The sequence below is a fragment of the Pygocentrus nattereri genome, chromosome 24, assembly GCF_015220715.1.
Source record: "Pygocentrus nattereri isolate fPygNat1 chromosome 24, fPygNat1.pri, whole genome shotgun sequence".
Lineage (NCBI taxonomy): Eukaryota > Metazoa > Chordata > Actinopteri > Characiformes > Serrasalmidae > Pygocentrus > Pygocentrus nattereri.
This window is the reverse complement of record NC_051234.1, coordinates 31074678-31089679: the sequence shown is the minus strand read 5'-3', so window position 1 is coordinate 31089679 and position 15002 is coordinate 31074678. Positions and strand designations below refer to the sequence as shown.

The 15002-nt window shown below is 41.7% G+C and overlaps 1 pseudogene; it reads left to right on the top strand.

Moving 5' to 3' along the window:
* Window positions 1-14003: 14003 nt before the first annotated feature.
* LOC119262403 lies at window positions 14004-14182 on the top strand (annotated as a pseudogene).
* The last annotated feature ends 820 nt before the right edge of the window (window positions 14183-15002 follow it).

Here is a 15002-nt window from a genome sequence, read left to right as displayed (position 1 = left end):
CTAAATTACTCTAAATGACTCTAATGACTCTTTGCATTAAATGACTCTAAATGACTCTAATGACTCTTTGGATTAAATTACTCTAAATGACTCCAATGACTCTGCATTAAATGACTCTAAATGACTCTCATGACTCTTTGCATTAAATGACTCTAAATGACTCCAATGACTCTACATTAAATGACTCTAAATGACTCTAATGACTCTTTGCATTGAATGACTCTAAATTACTCTAAATTACTCTAATGAGTCATATTACATTTCCTTTTTTCTACCACAAACGGGTTTGGGCAGCAGAAGGATCTACAGCCGTCGCAGTCAAGCTGCAGGCTTTGTTTTAACCAAATTAGAGCACTTCAATAAAATAAGGACTTCAGCAGCAGTAAAAGCAGCTACCAAACTAACGTGAACAGGACTAAACTTGTGAGCCATTTTATTTATACAGCCCCTTTCGTTCAACATGCTTTACAAATGAGATACACAGATGACTCGAAGTAAGCTTTGAAAAAGAGAAGAGAAATTAAAGACGTGAACAGAACACGATCAAAACAATAGATTTTAAAAGAGAACCAATTAAACACTACCGTAAAATGACGTTAGGATGAGGGTTCTGTGTAGAACCTTTTTGAAAAGGGTTGTATATAGTACCAAAAAGGGTTCTTGTATTGTTGCAGGCTTGACATTGTAACAGTTAAAGGATCTTATAGAGCCCTTTTCAAAAAGGTGCTATCTAAAACCACCTACAGCACGTTCTACATCAGTCTGAAGAACCATTTAGCAATGCAAAGAACCATTTAATCCTGCAAAGGGTTCTTTAAGTGTCCATGGGACATTCCTTGGCTTACCAGTATGTTTGAATAAGTTACATCTTTATCATTTGAAAATACTATTATAATACTAATATAATAAATGCAAATCTATTAATATTATTATTATCATTATTATTATTTTTTATTATTATTACTACAAAAAGTGCACTATGTTAAATTAATAAAGTAAATAAAAGGATTCCTACCTTGCAGGTGAGTGAAAGCCTTTTGCCACCAGATGGCGCCACTTTCATGTTGAATGTTGTTTGTGCGCAGTCATTCCGCCTTAATCTGGACTATTTGTTGTATGAATGACATGAAAAATTGGTATTCTGACTAATAAATTGGGACATTCTACAGAAACGTCTATTTTTTGTGTCCCTAGTGTTTAGAGATATATTACACTTAAAACATGCTGGGGTTACAATTTATTTATATCTAAAAATAAAACCAAGAAGTTATTTTAACAATTTTACCTTCTTGAGCCTCAATTTAGCAATATATATATACATATATATATATATATATATATATATATATATATATATATATATATATATATATAAACAAATAAATATTATAAAATATATAATAAAAGTCCCCAGGAGTCGTGTCACTGGTGTTACCGCGTCTCTTATTCTGAAATAAAAGTCACGCCGATGACGTCACTCGACCCCCTTTGACCTGTTTTCTGAGGATCTATGGAGAAAAGCTCATGGTGAGTCCACTGTGTCTCTCAGTTCTCGGAGATCTTCTCATTCAGCTCATGATCTCATATGAAGCCTTTAGCTGACGTCACTGGTGTGACCGACTTCATTCTGAGGTCACTGTGAAAAAACAAACACAAATGGATTAAATTCCATATTTCAGTGGACGTTCCCTGATGGACAGCGTGTGGTTTGATGTTCTCGGCCGTTTAATAAACATTGTTGATTAAAAACGTCTCTGGTGTTTCCTTTATTGTGCGTAACACCGGTGATGATCAGTAACACCAGTGACACCTATGGGTAGTTAAAACAGTGGACGTCTCTGTAGAACGACCCAAATAATTCATTAGGCACTCGCTGCCAGCTGAACAGTGCAGACTCTTAGACACTGATTGGGTTTTTCCTCAGCATTACAGCCAAACAGTTTACAAATTAGCCACATATTAAAGGAATCAATGTACAAATTGGAAAATCAATACTACTTAAGTAAACTAGGCCAGTAAAAAGACCGTGACTCAGTGAGTAACATGATTTATTAGGCCCACCTCCTCTACAGGCTCACCTCATATGCTAAACCCTCCACCTGTAAAGGGCCATACAGTCAGAGAGATAAGGCCCCGGTTACACCAGATACGTGACCTTTATAATGAAATTAATTAATACCCCTCATTAATCTTCATCGTCCTGATGGGCCAAATATGTTGCAGGTTTAAGATAATGCCACCTGGCCATTTTTCATTTTCATATATACTCCCCTGTGTGTGTGTGTGTGTGTGTGTGCAGTGGCAGGTCATGATTATGTAGCGCTCCTGTTAAGGGCCCAGTCTGACCTGTGATGGTCTGGCCAGCAGGCGAGGGCATGATGGAGGATCATTTGGAGGGGAAACCGTGTCACAAAGGCTGCAGGGCTTTAAAAGATGCTTAAAATATCAGGCGCAGCTCCAAGTATCTAATCTAGCCAAACAAAGGCTTCTGAAGGAGTTCATTATCTAGAACTGGTGTGGTAGATTGCAGTTGGTACTATACTCTGCAGGAAGCTACACTATATTTCCAAAAGTATTCGCTCGTCTGGCTTCACACACATATAAACTTGAGTGACATCCATCCATCCATCCATTTTCCAAGCTGCTTCTCCGTCAGGGTCGCGGGGGGATGCTGGAGAGTATCCCAGCAGTCTTCAGGTGGAAGGCAGGATACACCCTGGACAGGTCGCCAGTCCATCGCAGGGCAGACAGACACAGACAGTCAACTTGAGTGACATCCCATTCTTAATCCATAGGGTTTAATATGGTGTCTCCCACCCTTTGCAGCTGTAACAGCTTCAACTCTTCTGGGAAGGCTTTCCACAAGGGTTAGGAGTGTTTATGGGAATTTTTGACCGTTCTTCCAGAAGAGCATTTGTGAGGTCAGACACTGATGTTGGACGAGAAGGCCTGGCTCACAGTCTCCACTCTATTTCATCCCAAAGGTGTTCTATGGGGTTGAGGTCAGGACTCTGTGCAGGCCAGTCAAGTTCTTCCACACCAAACTGGCTCATCCGTGTCTTTATGGACCTGCTTTGTGCACTGGTGCTCAGTCATGTTGGAACAGGAAGGGGCCGTCCCCAAACTGTTCCCACAAAGTTGGGAGCCCAACTCCTGAAAAACAACCCCACACAATAAACTGCACAATGCAATCAGACAAGGTCATTTAACGTGGCCGACCACTTCGTGGCTGAGTTGCTGTCGTTCCCAATCACTTCCACTTTGTTATAATCCCACTGACAGTTGACTGTGGAATATTTAGTAGTGAGGAAATTTCACAACTGGACTTGTTGCACAGGTGGCATCTGATCACGGTACCATGCTGGAATTCACTGAGCTCCTGAGAGCGACCCATTCTTTCACTAATGTCTGTAGAAGCAGTCTGCAGGCCTAGGGGCTCGGCTTTATACACCTGTGGCCATGGAAGTGACTGGGACACCTGAATTCAATGATTTGGATGGGAGAGTGAAAACTTTTGGAAATATAGTGTGTATATAGAACTATACACAAAACCTTCTCCACTTATCAGTTTCTCATGAACCAAAGGACCTATTAGGATTCCGTGAGCATTCATGGTTCTATATAGAACCATTTTCTTAACCAAAGAGCTTTGGAGAACCACCTTTTTTAAGAGTGTGCTATATAATCGTGGGGGCAGTCATGGGCTGGAGGTTAGGGACCTGGCCCTGTGATTGGAAGGTTGCTGGTTCAATCCCCAGCACCGACAGTCCATGACTGAGGTGTCCTTGAGCAAGACACCGAACCCCCAACTGCTCCCCGGGCGCCGTGGATAGGGCAAGTATGCTCACTGCCCCCTAGTGTGTGTCTATTCACTAGTGTGTATGTGGTGTTTCACTTCACGGATGGGTTAAATGTGGAGGTGGAATTTCCCCGTTGTGGGATTAAAAAAGTATCACTTAACTTATAGGGCCATTGTCACATAGAACCACATACAGCACTTTCTCCATTAATCTGAAGAAACATCTCACCATGGAAAGAACCTTTTAAGCATGCAAATGGTTCCCAAACTCATGGGTCTAAATAGAACCATCTTTTTTACGAGTGGAAGACTACAGAAGGAAACTTGTCTTGGCTTGGATTGACTACATTTGGGTAAAATGTTTTATCCTGCTTCAAAGGCGCTCTGCATCTGTAAAACAGCTCGGCACAAAACCCGTTATCAACATTTGAGCAACCATCAAATATTCAATTCAATTCAAACAATTTGATCAATTATAAGAATTTATTTATTAAATATAAAAGATATCAATATTTTTAAGATGTTTAACTTTGTATAAAAACACATTCATGTTTACCTTTTAAATCATTTAAAAATATGTATTTTATTTTAAAAATTCATTTGTCTCAGAGATTTTGGTCACTGGTGACTCTTATCAGGACTCTTGTTTTACATTCTAACGCAGTATTTTCAGCTCTATTAAACTGCTTCTTTGGGCCGAGGCTCATCAGAGAGGAAGCATCTCGAGGCGAGTCACACTCACTATATTTCATTCATTTATTAATGATTTTGTTTATCAGAACAGCAGAACAGAAATTCCACGTGTTACCGGTGTTTTGGGCTTTAATGGGTCATTAAAATTTGGTCAAAATAAAGCCAAATCATCATTTTTATTACTGATTTTAAATAGCTGCACAAGTTACCTGACCACCATTGAGTCAGCCAGTTTAGAAAGTCCTCAGTTTTACTAACTGGAGTGTCACTGGAGTCCCCGTCACTGGACTCCCCGTCACTGGACTCCCCGTCACTGGAGTCCCCGTCACTGGACTCCCCGTCACTGGACTCCCCGTCACTGGAGTCACCGTCTCTGGAGTCACCGTCTCTGGAGTCACCGTCACTGGAGTCCCCGTCCCTGGACTCCCCGTCTTTGGAGTCACCATCACTGGAGGTACCGTCTCTGGAGTCACTGTCACTGGAGTCCCCATCATCGGAGTACCCATCTTTGGAGTCCCTGTCACTCGAGTCCCCGTCTCTGGAGTCCCCATCTCTGGAGTCCCCATCTCTGGAGTCACTGTCTCTGGAGTCACCGTCACTGGAGTCCCCGTCCCTGGACTCCCCGTCTCTGGAGTCACCATCACTGGAGGTACCGTCTCTGGAGTCACTGTCACTGGAGTCCCCATCATCGGAGTACCTGTCTCTGGAGTCACCGTCACTGGAGTCACTGTCTCTGGAGTCACCGTCACTGGAGTCACCATCACTGGAGTCCCCGTCACTGGAGTCCCCGTCATTATTTTCTTTTCATTATCAGGAGACTTTTATTTTGAATTTAATTTAATACACTTATTTATATGATTTACAAGAGAGGTTAAACTGTCAAACTTACGCTAAAAATGGCCCTTTAGGGTTCTTTAGGAAAGGGAATGGTTGTAGTTAGATCCATGAGGTCTATACCTTGTTGAATATGGTTCTACATAGCACCAAAAAGGGTTCTTCTATTGTTTTGTCAAGCTTGTAACAATAAAACAGCTCTTTTTGGTGCGCACTTAAAAAAGATGATTCTTCTGGGTTTCTTTAGCAAAGAGAATCAGTCTATATGGAACCATGAAGACTCAAAGAACCATTTACATGATTAAAAGGGTTCTTCACATGGATAGAGGTGTGCTGTCGATGGTTCTATAGAAGCTTTTTGAAAAGGGTTCTATATAACACCAAAAAGGTTCTATGGTTACAAGTCTAACATCGTAACAACAGAAGAATCCTTTTGGTAGTTTATAGAACCCTTTTAAAAAAGGTTCTATATAGACAATGCAATGCTGTTTAACAATATTTTTTATTGTTTATGGTTCCATTTTTAAAAATAAAGAACCCTTAAAGAAACGAAGAGCTTAACACTAAAGTATCTGATCTAGCCAAACGAAGAAGTTCATTATCTAGAGCAGGTGTGGTAGACTGTGGTTGGTACTAGACTCTGCAGGAAGGTAAATGTAGAACTATATACAGAACATTCTCCACTAATCATTTTTCAGGATGCAAAGACCCTTTTAGGATTTTTAGGAGTGTTCATGGTTCTATATAGAACCATTTTCTCAACTAAAGGACTTTTGGAGAACCACTCTTTTTTTTAAGAGTGTGCTATATTGATCCATTTTCACATAGAACCATACACAGGACATTCTGCAGTAATCTTTTGTCATGATGCAAAGAACCCTTTAATCACGCAAAGGGTCCTTGGAGTGTTCATGGTTCTATATAGAACCATTTTCTTTACTAAAGAACTCCTAAAGGACCATCTTTTTGATTGATGCTATATACTCTTTATAGAACCATTCTCACACAGAACCACATACAACACTTTCTCCATCAATCCGAAGAAACATTTCACCATGCAAAGAGTCTTTTAAGCATGCAAATGGCTCTAGAACTCAGGATTCTAAATAGAACCGTTCCCTTTACTAAAGACCATCTTTTTTTAAGGGCGTAAGAGCACAGAAGGAAACCTGCCGTGGCTTGGATTGACTGCATGTGGGTAGAATTTAGCAAAATTTGATATTTTGGTGAAGTGCCCCTTCGGGTTAGGCCTAGTTCATTTTCTATTTTTCTGTAAGGAATCAGTGAAAGATGGTTTACAAATCAAACCTGTTTTCCTTCATGACACCCCTGTGTCTGTGAAACGGGTGACCACTATTTTCTGTTGTTTGTTTCTCGCACTCAGGTGCCGGGAACACGTTATTAACGATGACAAACGCATTATTCCTCTTATCAATATTGCATTTTCTGTCTCTTTCCACTGCACCACTGCGTCTGGACACAAAGAGCCCCCCCCACTGCTTTTGTCTTAAGATGGGGCCATTCTTCATCTTGCGCTTTAAGGGAGGAAACACACAGGAGAGATGCAGCCGACGGACAAATGCATTTGAGCCCCGACGCCCGGTGCATTTGCAGGACGCCGGACAACAATAGTGCGGGAGAATACTCGGGAGGACGGAAAAGGGGGCTGGAGGCTCTGAGGCTTTTTCCTGGCCCCCTTTTTTCTAACCGCCTGTGCTTCGCTCCGGTGGCGCACTGCACTCTTCCCCCCTCGCTCTCTCCCTCTCTCTTTCTCTCTCCGGGAGAGCAAAACAAGCAGGCCGGGGCAATCACCTGACACATTTCCATCCAATTTCCACCGCAGAATGTGTTCATTTTCGGCCCTAATGGCATGTCATTTCGCCGGAGCCTTTGGTCAAGAATTAATCCTGGAATCAAAACAGATTTTCCGGGGAGCAATCTTCCATCAAGTATTGATTTTTTTACACTCGCGGAGCCTGTACTCCCTAATTTAACCTGACAGCACACTGCACAATGGACTAGAGAGCACCTTGGCGACTTGCAGAAGGAACTCTCTCTCTCTCTATCTCGCTCTCTCGCTCTCTCTCCTTCACTCTCTTGCTCTTTCTTCTTTTCATCCACCTTTTTTTTTAAAAGTAAGGGGCAGAGCAGGAGTTTTGAGGGACGAGGTGTGTAAAACAAAGGGCTCGGCCGTTGAAAACGGGAGCTGGAGTGCATCTGCAGCTTCTGTGTGTATGTGTTTACGGATGGACGCACCTTCTCCTCTGCTTTAGCCCACCACCTCTAATTATCTTTTCAAGTGCATTGCAACTTAGGTGGCTTAGACTGAGAGGGGGCAAAAGGAGAAGAGAGAGAGAGAGTGAGAGAGAGAGAGAGAGACAGAAGAGTGTTTTCCAGGGCCCATCAGGTATCATTATGGGCCTGTTGACACCCAGCCTCTCCGTGTGATTCCCCTCTGTGATTTGGCCCTCCCTCTGCAGCCATTTTCTTTCTCCTCTCCGAGTGGCTGAAGAGGGTTTCATCATGGCCCGGAGAGGAAGGAGAACGAGGGAGAGAAGCAGGCTAGGAGAGCCGAAAGTGGTCAAGGCGCGGCTCCTAATGAGCGCGGCCGGCCCGAGCTTCTGCCCCAAGCCTGTTTCTCCTCACTAGTTTTTTTTGTGTGTTTTTTGCTCTCATGGTGAGAAAAGAAAGACGTGGTTTCTATAAAGTTTTATCTTCAACATATGTGCACACTCAGGCTGAGATACTGTATGTTGGAATACAGTGGGGTCCTAAAGACCACTAGTGAAACTCCTTCTGTTTTCCATTGTTTCTAATGTAATACAAAACGTATTACAAAATATGTGGGAACGCTTTATTCGGAGTGGTCCTTTGTAGAGGATTAATAAATTCTTAGCAGAGTATACGTATCAGTGAAGTAGCAGTAGTGAAGCATCTCAATACACTGAAGTAAATATGTCTCATCAGAGATGTTGTTGATACACTACTTACATTAAGTAGATGTGTTGTTAATGTGTTACTTCCATTAAACCTAACCTTGCTAACCTAAACCCTAATCCTAAACCTCACCCCGGCCCTAATCCTAACTCTAACCTTAACCTCAATCCTAAACCTAATCCTAACTCTCACCCTGGCCATAATCCTAATCCTAACCTTAACCTCAATCCTAAACCTAAGGCTAAGTCTCACCCCAGCCCTAATCCTAACCTTAACCTCAAACCTAAACCTAATCCTAGCCCTCACCCTGGCCTTAATCCTAAACCTAATTCTAACCCTCACTCTGGCCCTAATTCTAATCCTAACCTTAACCTCAATCCTAAACCTAATCCTCAGCCTGGCCCTAATCCTAATCCTAAACTTAAACTCAATGCTAAACCTAATCCTAACCTTAAACTCAATGCTAAACCTAATCCTCAATCCTAAACCTAATCCTCATCCTGGCCCTAATCCTAATCCTAACCTTAAACTCAATGCTAAACCTAATCCTAACCTTAAACTCAATGCTAAACCTAATCCTAACCTTAAACTCAATGCTAAACCTAATCCTAACCCTAGCCTCAACCTAAAAGCCTAATCCTAATCCTCTCCCTGGCCCTAATCCTAACCCTAACCTTAACCTCAACCCAAAACCTAATCCTAACCCTTACCTTAACCTCAATCCTAAACCTAATCCTCATCCTGGCCCTGATCCTAATCCTAACCTTAAGATCAATGCTGAACCTAATCCTAATACGCTGGCCCTATTCCTAAACCTAACCTCAACCCAAAACCTAATCCTAACCCTCACCCTGGCTCTAATCCTAACCTCAATGCTAAGCCTAATCCTAATAGTGACAGTTTAGTACTCTTATCTTTTTTACCATCATAACAATAGAAGAAGCCTTTTCGTCGCTATATAGAACCCTTTTTAAAAAGGTGCTCTACAGAACTATATGCAGCACATTCTCCAACAATGTGGAGAACCCTTTCGCCGTGCAAAGAACCCTTAATCATGCAAAAGGTTCTGTGAGTATACAAACTTCACATCGTAACAATAGAACTGTTGTGGTGTTATATAGAACCAGTTTCTGAAAGGTTCTATATAGAACTATATGCAGCACATTCTCCGTCAGTCTGAAGACCCCTTTCATGATGCAAAGAACGCCTTAATCATGCAAAGGGTCTTTTGAGTGTTCATGGTTCTATATATCGAACCCTTTTTGGAGATATATAGTACCATTTTTAAAAAGGTTCTATGTAGAAGCACATATAGCACAATCTGAAGAACCACTTTACGATGCAAAGAACTCTTTAATCTTGCAAAGGGGTTCTTTGAGTGCTATTTTCTTTACTAAAGAACCCTTGAAGTACCATCAAACTTCAGTTTCAGGAAACTGTAAATGAGATTTTTGTGCTTTAACAAACCAGCGGTTCTCAAACTGTTCCTGACATCGTTCTTGTTGTAATGCGGCACCGGTCTCTTCACAAAGGGCCTACAGAACTCCCCTTGGCGTCCCACCTCAGCGGTAGCTGAAGCTAAATGGAGCGGAGGGCGACGGCCTGCGCTGTCCCAGTCACGGCTCCATCGGTGCGAGGCGTAGAGGGCGTTATTTTCCTCTCTAATCATGGGGGGCCGAGATGGACAGGGGCCAGAGGGGCCAAAAGTACGAGTCCATGCACAGACGCCTTGGACAGCCTATGAGCATCGGTAATTGCCCCTCCGGAGGCAACAAGGTGTGTGCAAACGGCAGAAGGCGGCAGAGTGGCTGTACATTCTTGCTGGTTTGTGTGTGACAGAATGAGAATGTGTGTGGATCTCCGGCGAGGGGAGGGGGCGTTGTAGGTGTGAAATTAGAGTGAGAGTGTTTATGTGAAGGTGTGTGTGTGTGTGTGTGTGTGTGTGTGTGTGTGTGTGTGTGTGTGTGTGTGTGTGAGAGAGAGAGGTACAGGAGTGGCGTTTGAGCGATGCCGCGACAGTTCATTTTCTCAGAACATCGGCCCAGCTGGCCGTCCATAAGAGAGATAAGGCGCCAGAGCACCTCTCTTCGGATGGAAAAACAAAGGGAGCAATTTAAAACCATCTGCATCGCTCGCGTACACACACACACACACACACACACACACACACACACACACACACACACACACACACTCACACACTCACACACACAAACTCGCGCGCAAACGTACACCACACTCTCTCATTTTCCCTTCTGTAGTGTCCCGACTGATATTGAAACATAATCCATTTGAGCTGCTGACAAGTCATAATGTCGCCCCACCCGGCCCCCGTCTCACCCTTTTCTTCTCTCACTTTACTCAGACGAAAAGTTGTGTTTTATTACAGTGAGGGGGGGAAAGGCTGGGGGGAAACGGCGTGAAGCGTGGGGGGAAATTTCTTATCCAGTCTCAAAATGAGCTCTATTAATCAAACTTACTCGGCTCTATACATTATACAGAATTCAGGCAAAATAAAGGAGTTTAGACTCCGACTTTCTGAATATTCGAATAGTCACAAAGGCTTAAATTCAAATAGTCAGTCTGGATTTCCAAAGTTCGTCTCTAACATTAAACATTCTCATGTACTCTCAGAAATCAAGCTCCTGGACTGTCACTCCCCCTGCCACTGGGGTGGGACCCTCAAGGCTCCATCTCTGTGCCTTCAGTCAGGGAACAAAATTATCTGTTCTAAGCTGGACTGACTCCACACACCCCGCCTCGCCTCGCCTCCAGGCTTTTACTCTACTGCTCTGTTTTAAAACATTCGGTTATGAAAAGGAACAAATACCAACTTTTCACCTGGAGGAACCGATTTAAGCTCCACAATCAGACCTTAGAACCACTGTAGAACCTTTGAGGGAACGTTTACACTGTTTGGACCTTGAAGAGAACCTTCGTTTCTAACAGTGCACTTAAGACTTGGTGGTGATCTTTTCTGGATTTCTTTCCTCCTTTCCCGTCAGTAGGTTTGAGCTTAAGTCTGAACAGGTAACATACTATTCATATTGGGGTTTAGTCAGGATTGGACATTATTTCTTAAATGATTTTAGGGCCGTGTGATGGACTGGTGACCTGCCTTCCACCCAGCGACTGCTGGGATGGGCTCCAGCCCCCACCCTGACCCAGAAGGATAAGCGGCTTAGAATGTGTGTATTTTTAGGGCTCAGTCTGGCCTTCATATTCAGGCTTCTCACCCCCTCCCACCTCCCTCCTTGGCCTACATTCATTCCCTCCTTGGCCTACACTGCAAAAAATGACATCTTGTCAAGTAAAAGTGTCTTAAATCTAGTCAAGAAATCTAACATTTCTCCTGCTGAGATTGCTGTAAGCTTAATTTCAGATTATTTAACTTATTTCTAGAACTTTTTTACTTGTTGAAGAACTTTTATCAAGTAAAATTGTCTCACTATGCTGGCCGATAATTTTGCTTGTCTTAAGAAATGAGTTAAGAATGTATATGTATGTATATATGTATAATTGTTTTTTTTTCCCTTCTCTTTTTTTTTAATTTACTTATTTATTTATTTATTTTAATTTTTATTTAGTTGTCTGTTTATTTACTTTATTTATTTTAATTTTTTATTTTATTATTATTATTTTTTTCTATTTATTTATTTACTTATTTAATTATCATTATTATGATTTATTGTTATTATTATCTTTTCTTTTTTTTTTGTCTTTCCTCCCTTCTTCACTTTCTTTCCTGTCCTCTTTTTTATTGCCTGTCAGGCCTGGCCAAACAAATAAAATACAAACTTTAACAAGAATAGGCTTTAGTGACCTATAGAGCTTTTTCTTGTGAAAACAAATATGTTTGGTACATCAGTGCATTCGGATTAGCATTCCGATTGCAAAAATGACCAGACATAAAAAAAAAAGAAAAAAAAAAAAAAAAAAAAGAAATGCGCTTGAAACCAGGAAAACCATCTGCCAGTATAGTGAGATCATTTTACTCAATTAAATGACCTAAAACAAGTAAAAAAAAGCAGAAAATAAGCTAGAAAATCTTATGATAAGTGCACAACCACCCCAAAATGGGGAATGTTGGATAGATCGACTAGATTTAAGATCATTTCACTTGACAAGATATCATTTTTTGCAGTGTACATTCATCCACTTCGGTTTTTGTCCTCACTTCATTCTTTCTCTCTGATCTTATTACCTTGAACAGTTTTAAACAGTTGCTTGTGTTATTGGCAGATCCACAAAGCTAACATATGTGTAAAAATGATGCATGGGAAAGACTGAGATGGCATCACGGTTGATATAATGTAACCCAGGGGTCGGCAACTCGCTGCTCTTTTACTGCCCTGTTGCGGGTCCACAGCTGAATCAGATCAGTAGGTGATAATAAAATAATCCTACCTTACTTAAGGAAGCCTAAGCCAGAGGCAAGAAGGTCTCTGACGCTGGCTAGCAGACAGTACAAAGTCCAGCTACACAGTAAAAATGAATCTTTTAACTTTAAAAGTAAGTAACCTGCTTGTCTTAAAAGTCTGAGTTTTATTGAACTTCAAATAATAAATGAACAGAATGTAAAACAGATTACAGGCTACTAACATATTAAGTCAAAATTCTTGAATCGTTTTTACAATACACAGATTTAATGCAAAATTTTCAGCATCATTTAGTGAATTCAGCAGGTTTGATATCAGCTTAATAATTCTTCACAAACAGTTTTTGAGCTAAAAGATATGAGGTAGCTGGGCTAATAACATTATTACAGGAGATGAAAACAGACAAATTGATTTTTATATATTAAAAACTTCAGACTGAAAGTTTTCTATACTTCCAAAGTGATATATATAATCACTGTTGTCGAACGCCCTGTATCTCCAAAATGATAACACAATGTAACAGGACAACAGGTATTCAGATCAGCTCAAGAACAGCGTAGAGAGCTTCATGGAATGGGTTTCCATGGCCGAGCAGCTGCATCCAAGCCTTACATCACCAAGCGCAATGCAAAGCGTGGAATGCAGTGGTGTAAAGCGCCGTCACTGGACTCTAGAGCAGAGACGTGTTCTCTGGAGTGACCAATCACGCTTCTCCGTCTGGAAATCCGATAGATGAGTCTGGGTTTGGCGGTTGCCAGGAGACGGTACTTGTCTGACTGCATTGTGCCGAGTGTAAAGTTTGGTGGAGGGGGGATCATGGTGTGGGGTTGTTTTTCAGGAGTTGGGCTCGGCCCCTTAGTTCCAGTGAAAGGAGCTCTTAAAGCTTCAGCACCAAGAGATTTTGGACAATTTCATGCTCCCAACTTTGTGGGAACAGTTTGGGGACGGCCCCTTCCTGCTCCACCATGACTGCGCACCAGTGCACAAAGAAAGGCCCATAAAGACATGAATGAGCGAGTTTGCTGTGGAAGATCTTGACTGGCCTGCAGAGTCCTGACCTCAACCCGATAGAACACCTTTGGGATGAATTAGAGCGGAGACTGTGAGCCAGGCCTTCTCGTCCAACATCAGTGTCTGACCTCACAAATGTGCTTCTGGAAGAACAGCCAAAAATTCCCATAAACACTCCTAACCCTTGTGGAAAGCCTTCCCAGAAGAGCTGAAGCTGTTATAGCTGCAAAGGGTGGGCGACATCATATTAAACCCTATGGATTAAGAATGGGATGTCACTCGAATACTTTTGGAAATATAGTGTATTTCTTCAAATAAAACATAAACAAACTTTTGCTATCAGTGGCTTAATCGCTTCTCGGCCTTTTGGCTAAGATCAAGTGTAGTGTGTGTTCTTGTCAGTTTAATATCTGATCGTCCTCTGTATGAGGACAACATATTAAATTGATTTTAGAACTTTATGCTCATTTAAACCATTTACAGTTCACTGCATTGATCTGTAATTATTTCCAAGTGAAATAAATCATTTTGAAATTGGATGAATCTTCTTGAATCACACTGTAAATATCTACCCATAAAAGTTTGTGCATATTGCATTGTTTGTTGTCAGAGAAGAAAAAAGCTTGAAACACTGGAACACAACCCAATCAGTCTCACAGAAGAAACGATCCAGATCAATGTTTAACCTCCACTCTGCCTCTATCAGTGCTTTGCAGAAGCTCTGGCACAGATATGAATTCATATGCCTGCCACACACACACACACACACACACACACACTCACACACACACACACACACACACACACACACAAACACACTCACACACACACACTCACACACACATAGAACAAAACACACACACACACACACATAGAACAAAACACACACACACACACACACACATACACACACACACACATAGAACAAAACACACACACACACACACACACACACACACTCACACACACACACATAGAACAAAACACACGCACACACACACACATAGAACAAAACACACACACACTCACACACACACACACACACTCCCACACAGACACACACATGCCTTCACACACACACTCACACACACACACACACACTCACACACATAGAACAAAACACACATACACACATAGAACAAAACACACACACACTCACCCCCCCCCCCCCACACACACACACAAAGCATGAGTAAATTAACTTTATTACCTTGAACAGATCAACAGAACTCTAATACAGTACATTTGCTCTATTGTAACATATTCAGCGAGTTTCTAAAAGCCCCCTTTCTGTCTTCTCTCTCCTCTCTGTGCCCAAACAGACTGAGAACTGATGAACAATAGCAGGA